Raw genomic sequence first — 7,925 nt, 5'->3', positions numbered from 1 at the left:
CAAGGAGGCAGCATTAAAAATATCATATATTTGAGAAGGTTTCAGAATATATATTTTGTTTAATTATTATCTGTTAACATATTATCTCTGTCTTTTTTTATATTATTATCACTTAAAAGGTTTTCATTGTCTAACAAAAGCAAAAAAAGTGCTCTAACCACCCTGCTGTCCTGATATTAAAAAAAAAAAGTGAACTGATTTTACAGAGAAGATGATGTGAACTAATGAAAATGTATTATACTAGAAATACTGTATGTGGTCATCCATTGCTGACTTTCTTTCTAAAATGCAGGTTGCCTATCATACGAATGATCTGGCTTCCAAATTTTACACACTGGCCTATATAACAAAAACAAGAATCATTGTTTCTAAAGATATGGTATCACAAATTTAAATACGCTCACCTAAAGTAGTTGCTGGAAGCAGCAACATCTGGTGCACCAAGATTTAAACCTATAATAGGTATTTATTGTTACCCACATATAGAGAGCACCACAGTGTCATAGTCCTGATTAAAACTTTTCCCATCAAAAAATAATGTGTAGACAGAGAATTGCTTCCCTAAGCATATTCAAGTATTATGCATTGACCTGACACAAGCATAGAGATGATTTGACTTGTTTGGGTTTCATTCATGGCAGTGTGTGAAATTTAAGCTGGCCAGAAACTGATTGAAGTTCAGCAGGGAACTGGCTGAATTTCGATCCATGTATGGGCAGGCTGGTTGTACTGAAGTCGATTGCTCAATTGACTTCAGCGCAACCAGCCAGTTGGCGACTATAGTACTCAGCAGTGATAATTGTATTCTGGCCACTGGGAAATCTCCTGCTGTCCAAATACAAAAGCTCAGCGAATCAAGCAATTTTCTTTCCTGCAAAGTACAGGGATAAGAAAGGTAGAGGTAAGGAGTAGCATCTCCAATTCTTGGTATCCCTGTTTTTGTTAAACAAGAAAAGAGAGAGAGGAGCACACACCCCATCCCATAGTGTAGCATGCATAAGGAAGTTTTAATGGTCAAAATGAAATCAATAGTTGTTCTCACAAACAACGGTGGGTTATAGAGGCTTGTAAGGTGGGTTGAAGGATAAGTCCCGAGTCCGTGTATGAGTTATCAAAGATCCCCACCTTGGCCACTGACTGGGGAAGGCATGGGCTGAAGTTTAAATGACACTGCTGGCAGAGATGGATAAAGCCATTGCAAGGTCTAGAGTGAAAGAGATGAAAGCCTCCTGCTGTCACCGTTGTGTACCCCAATATACAGGGATGCATTTCGAAGTGATTCTGTTTTATCAACCGCGTCCCTGTATATTGGGGTGCACAGTGATAGCAGGAGCCTTTCGGCTCATGGACTCCAGACCTTGCAGCAGCTCCATTCATCCCTGCCGGTAGTGCTATTTCAACTTCAGCCCATGTTTTCCCCAGCCAATGGCCAAGGGGAGGATCTGGGATAACTCATACACTATGGACTTATCCTCCGAGCCACCTGACAAGCCTCAATACCCCACAGTTGTTTGTGAGTACAACCATTGATTTTATTTTATCCATTAAACTTCCTTATGCGTGCTACTTTATGGGGTGTGCGCCCCTATCTCTCCTTTCTCATTTTACATAAGTTTGCAGCACCTGCTTAGTTACAACAGCTTTTGGACTGTTTTTAATCTGGGCTATCTGTTTTTAGATAGTAGAATTATTATATCCATATTGCTTTTTCACTGTTTGTATGTTTTTATTATTTATTAGATTGATTTTGTGCTCTTGGATTGATTTATTTATTCTCAGCCCCAATTTGAGGATTGCATTGTTTTTCGGCAGTCATACAATCCTAATCAGGCTGTGACAAGCACTCAGCTAGTGGAGAGCCTTATTGGGCTCATCACACCTATTTAAACTATAGGTGACCTGTTCCAGGGAAGTGAGAGCAGTTTGTTACATAGGTTTACCTGTGACACTATCCATGTTGGCTTTCCTCCCATCCCTAGTTTGTTACATCTGATCCCCAGGCACATCTTAACCCCCCCTCTTCGCCTCCTTCTAACACATTCTTTTTTTTTTTTTCTTACCTTGTGAGCCAAGATATACGCGCCTAAGTCCACTGACCGGGTTCCTTTGCTGTTGCTATTTTTGGATGCAGAGAACCGCTAATCCAGCACTGTAGATATGACCACATCGGCGGGTCCCATACAGTCCCCTTGTGCAGATATCATGGATGCAGGCTGTCCATTTTGATTCTGAAAGACTGTCACTGCACAGCCAATGGGAAGTGTCCACATCACGGTAGCAGTGATCTGAACACTTGAATTTCCCTGCCTCCTGTAAACAGGAGACGAGAGAAAATTTGGGCATGATGCCCTGCCACATTCACAAGTTGGCAATGTGCACTAAGATGGGGTGGGTACTTTAAAAAATATTTAAGTAAAATCAGTAAGAATAATAGCAGAAGACAATTTGGAGATTCATTAAAGCATTAGCTCCGCTTTTCTGGCAAAATTGCCCTTTAAAATGTCCCTGCACCAGATTCAAAAAGTCTTGGTGCCAGTTTCAGTAACATTACCAAAACTTGCAGCAGATTCAGATTGTTCTTATAGTGTGCAATATCACTTCAGTTCAATACACCAAAAATATGTAACACAATATTACAATAAAAAAAGGTGCTGCAAACATAAAATATACACCACTGTGAAAGCCCATGTGACAAGATATAAAGTGAAGTGTGTAACTCCTGTGCTACCTTAAAAATGAGTGTGCATGAGATAAAAGTGAATAAAACTTGCCTTAAAGTGTCTACAGCTGCTGCTAGTATCAAACTGTTCCCACAGAAATATGAACTCTATATTAGTGCAAAGTGCAATACTATCAAAGTTTTAATGCGTATATGCCACTAGTAATAACACATATTAAGCATATTGTTTATCCCCTTGTTGACACAAAAAAAAATCCAAAAACATAAAACGTGCTAAAACGCAATAAATTGATAAATATAACGTGTGAAATAAATCAGTTCATATAGTCCACACTGATATTAGAATCATAAATCTCTTGTTGATAGAGGTCATCCAACACCCAAATCATAATCACTCTGCTTTTTAACTTCACACAATAAAGTACTACCTCCGTGCTCAAAGAACTTTCACCTCCAGATTGGTATCATATCGCATGTATATAATACTTTAAGCCTCCTTCACCTTTAGAACACTAGGGACTTTCCACTCATGTTTCCCAGGGTTCCAATATAAAGGGGTATAGTCCCTTTTAAGGCTCTCATGGATTCATGTTATCGCATTGACCTTGCCCATATGGGGGGGAGAGATATGCCTCTTATAGTGCAGTATGTTAAAAACGTATTAATTTATTATAATAATATTGCACTTACACTATAAAACTTAATAAAATCACTTAAGAAATAGAGATCTCCGATTTTCTCTTCCATTTGCCATCACCTCCAGTCCACGTCTGCCTCCGCTCACGCCCTATGCATTACGTCACAGTCATGTGACTTCATCACACAGAGATGAATACGTTGTTGACAGAGGGAAATACCCATAAGGAAATAAATAGGGATACCACTGTGGGCTTCAAACATGAGTTAGGATCTTTGGTTGAACATGGTTATAAGACAGGAGTGTTACCGAGATAAGAAAAGAGATGTTTGGTTCTGAGTGCAAAATACATAAAACCACCAGTCTTCCCCTGACCATCCCATTGTTAATGACATTGGGTCGGTCTCCACGAGATGGGGGAATATCTTAAAAATGTCTTCAATCGAATGTCCTGAACACTGTGCATAAATCCTCATGGGACTTTTTCGGCAGATACACCCAAATTATACAGTGGGGAAAATAGTTACTTGAACCCCTGCGGATTTTGTAAGTTTGCCCACTTACAAACAAAGGAAGAGTCTACCACTTTTATCATAAGTGTATTTTAAATGATAGAGACAAAACATGAACCAAAAATCCAGAAAAAAACACGATGCAAATGTTACGAATGGAGATGCAGTTCAGTGAGTAAATAAGTATTTGATCCCCAAGCAAAAAATGACCTAGTCCTTGGTGAAGAAACCCTTTTTGGCAAGCACAGAGGTAAGATGTTTCTTGTAGTTGGTTACCAGATTTGCACACATCTCAGGAGGGATTTTGGTCCACTCTTCTTTACAGATATTCTCTAAATCCTTAAGGTTTCTTGGCAACTCGAAGTTTCAGCTTCCTCCATCAATTTTCTATAGTATTTAGGGCTGGAGACTGTCTAGGCCAATCTGACCTTTTAATGTACTGCTTCTTGAGCTACTCATTTGTTGCGTTGGTGGTATTTTTTCGTTTATTCCCATGCTGGAAGACCCATCCACGACCCTTCTTCAGTGTTCTGGCTGAGGAAAGAAGGTTCTCATCTAAGATTTTACAATACATGGCCCCATCCATTGGCCCCTCAATGCGGCAAAGTTGGCCTGTACCTTTAGCAGAGAAAAAGCCGCAAAGCATAATGCTTCCACCTCCGTGCTTGACTGTAGAGATGGTGTTCAGCATTTTTCTTCCTCCAAACACGGCAAATCAAGTTAATGCCAAAGAGTTCAATTTTGGTCTCATCTGACCACAGCACCTTCTCCCAATCACGTAGATGTTCATTGGCAAACTTCAGATGGGCATGTTAATATGCCTTCTTGAGGAAGGGGGCGCTGCAGGATTTCAGTGCATGACGGCAATTGTGTTAACAATGGTTTTTTTGGTGACTCTGGTCCCAACTGCCTTGAGATCATTCACAAGCTCCTCCCATGTAGTTCTGTGCTGATTCCTCACTTTTCTCATAATTATCCTTACCCCACGAGGCGAAATCTTGCATGGAGCTCCAGACCGAGGGCAATTGATGGTTATTTTGTATTTCTTCCATTTGCGAATAATTGCTCCAACAGTTGTCTCCTTCTCACCAAGCTTCTTGCTGATGGTCTTATAGCCCATTCCAGCCTTGTGCAGGTCTGCAATCTTGTCCCTGATGCCCTTTGACAGCTCTTTGGTCAATTGCCCATGGTGGCGAGGTTTGAATGGAAGAGATTCTGTGGACAGGTGTCTTTTATACACATAATGAACTATCATTAGGAGTACCATAAATTGACAATGACTAATCTGTGTACCACGTGAGCACAGAGCCAGTCTGTAGGAGCCAGAATTATTGATGGTTGGTAGGGGATCAAATACTTATTTTACTCACTGAACTTCAACTCAATTTTATAACATTTGTATCGTGTTATTTCTAGATTTTTGGTTCATTTAAAATACACCTATGATAACATTATAGACCCTTCATTTCTTTGTAAGTGAGCAAACTGACAAAATCTGCAGAGGATCAATAATTATTTTCCCCACTGTATATATTTTGTTATAAAAAGCTTGTATGCCGAACATTATTACAAACCGTATAAAAAGGCAATAAAATTATACAGTACAAAAGATAAAGTGGTGTATTGGTGTGATTACATAAACATGGTTTTGTACAGTAGGTACTTAAAAATACCACATTGTCCATGAAGCTTTATTCTGATTTGAGATACAAGAAAAGAGAAGGAACTTCTAAGTGGAGTAAGTATTGAAATGTATTAGACACAAGAAGTAAACACACTCACTTGAAAGCAGTATAAAATGAATTCCTCCTGTGAGGAATATGATCCTCTGAGAGCGCACTGACCAGCGGTGCATGGCCGCCATGAACTTCCGAAACCACACTGGAATGCAAGGGGGCGGTAATGCATTTCGGAGCAGGTGCAGTTGCTCCTGTAGGTTTCACCAGGACTTGTAAGTGATGTTTACATGTTTTTTCTGGGTCATTAACAGGAAGGGTGATCAACAATTGGAAGTTTGCTGATATCCCTCCCCTCTACCCACTGGCACCCTACATGCCAAACTTGGGTCTACCAATGGGTGTGCGGAGAATGGTAAACATGGTGGGGGAAACCAGCACTTACAGGTGTGTGTGGAAGTGATCAGGTGGTTGCTCAGCTGCTGGGTTGCATTTATCTGATGGCCAACTTGTTGGATGTGTTTAACCCCTCCCCCCATGGCAATGACGTAAGGCTTAGGTGGCTTTCACACCGCTCAGTGTGACAAATGACAGAGTATTTTCATAAGTACTTGTAAAAATACTACCGATACCTTAACCACTTCTCGTCCAGCCCATGTAGATAAATGGCCAGATGGGAGCGCTGTTGAAGCGAGTGGACGTTTCTAAAAGTCCCCCCGCATCCATTGCCTGTGCGTGCTCCCTGGGACACAGATCGCTGTATGGGACACCGATTCATGTGATCACTGATTGGCCAAACAAGGTGTCACTTCCTGATATCATTGCTTACTACGTGTGAAATCTGTGAATGATCACAGAGGTCACATGGTACAGGGCTATTCACAACAGCCTGGCGCCATGTGACAAGCTGTGACCAATCACTGCTCTCACAGTATTTCTCAATGGCTGCAGGAATGCAGCCAGAGAGAAGGATAAATAATTGCTTTTACAGCCTTTATGGGTGTAAAAGCAATCAGTGTAAAAAAAATAAATCTTGATCACCCCCACAAGTAGTACAGTGTCACTATGGTGACACTGTACTGCTAGGGTGACAGTATGTTAAAAGAAAACATAAATAATAATATAAAAATAAAATAAATATTTTCTTATAAAAGTCTTGTATGCCAAACATTGTTACAGTCTAAAACATTTTTTGAAAAATTATAATTTTTGGTTATAAACTAATTTTTTTTTTTTTTTACTAAAAAGATAGATGAATACATTTTGGCCAAGATTTACGAAGAAAGATTATTTATTTGCAAACTTTTGCTAGAAAAACTTTTTTTTCAAAATTTTTAGACTTTCTCCATTCATATAGCAAAAATATAAAAATCCCCAGTGGTGAATAAATTCCACCAAAATAAAGTTTTATCTGTCTCAAAAAAAATTCATATGGGTACAGTGTTGCATGACTGCGCAATTGTCATTCAAAGTATGATAGCACTGAAAATTGGCCTAGGCAGGAAGGGGGGGGAGGAAAGTGTCTGGACTTGAAATGGTTAACCCAGTCTCTCAACCAGGGAGCCTCGGCAAAATGTCTAAAAACTGCCTAAAACTTATATACAAGCCATCAAGTGGAACAATCCTGCCTTTCAGTTACTCAAAGCCACAGGTTTCCATTGTGCACCATTATGATCTCCTAGCTGCCAGCATCCTGACGACCAGTGACATCATCCGTTGATAAGGAGGATGTCAGCTGCCTGCACAGCATCCTAGTTTGCCCCTCCCCATCAGTGCTGGGGTCACCTTAGCCTAGTGATGGAGAAACACTGAGGGAGAGGAGAAACACTGGATTACTAGTCAGTACCAGTGTGCAAAGGTGTATTTGCTTTGGAAGAATAAATCACCTCTAATGTTGGGTGTCCTGCATGTGTGGATGTTGCTGCGTTTATATATACAACTAGTATTCTAGTTTTTCACATTTTACATTGCGGTGCCTCCAGACTGTCCATAATTTCAAAAAAGGTTTACAAACACGGCCATAAGCAGGGGCGGACTGACAACTCATGGGGCCCCCGGGCAATAGGGGATCATGGGGCCCGTGTCCTTGCCCAAACTCAAAAAAGCCTATGTTAAAGGTACCAGGTGCATCTCATGGGGCCCCCTACTGACCCCGGGCCCTCAGGCAGTGCCTGAGTTTCCAAGTGGTCAGTCCGCCCCTGGCCATAAGCGATACTCTTCGGTGTGATTTGTGCTAACGGACTACATAGTTGAAGGTAAACCTAAAAGAAATTGGGCAGCACATTGTATAGTGTACGGGCAACCTAAGTGTATGAAATGGACATGCAGCATAACGAGGCCTTCCTGCACAGAACACAACTGTACACAACGCAGTTTTCTGGGTCGCTCAGCTCGGCCTCCATTCCCCAAGAAGATCGATC

This window comes from Staurois parvus, unplaced genomic scaffold (genome assembly GCF_062004578.1).
Source record: "Staurois parvus isolate SC_StPar_1 unplaced genomic scaffold, SC_StPar_1.0 ptg000267l, whole genome shotgun sequence".
Lineage (NCBI taxonomy): Eukaryota > Metazoa > Chordata > Amphibia > Anura > Ranidae > Staurois > Staurois parvus.
The sequence above is the reverse complement of the archived record's forward strand: the minus strand, read 5'-3'. Positions refer to the sequence as shown.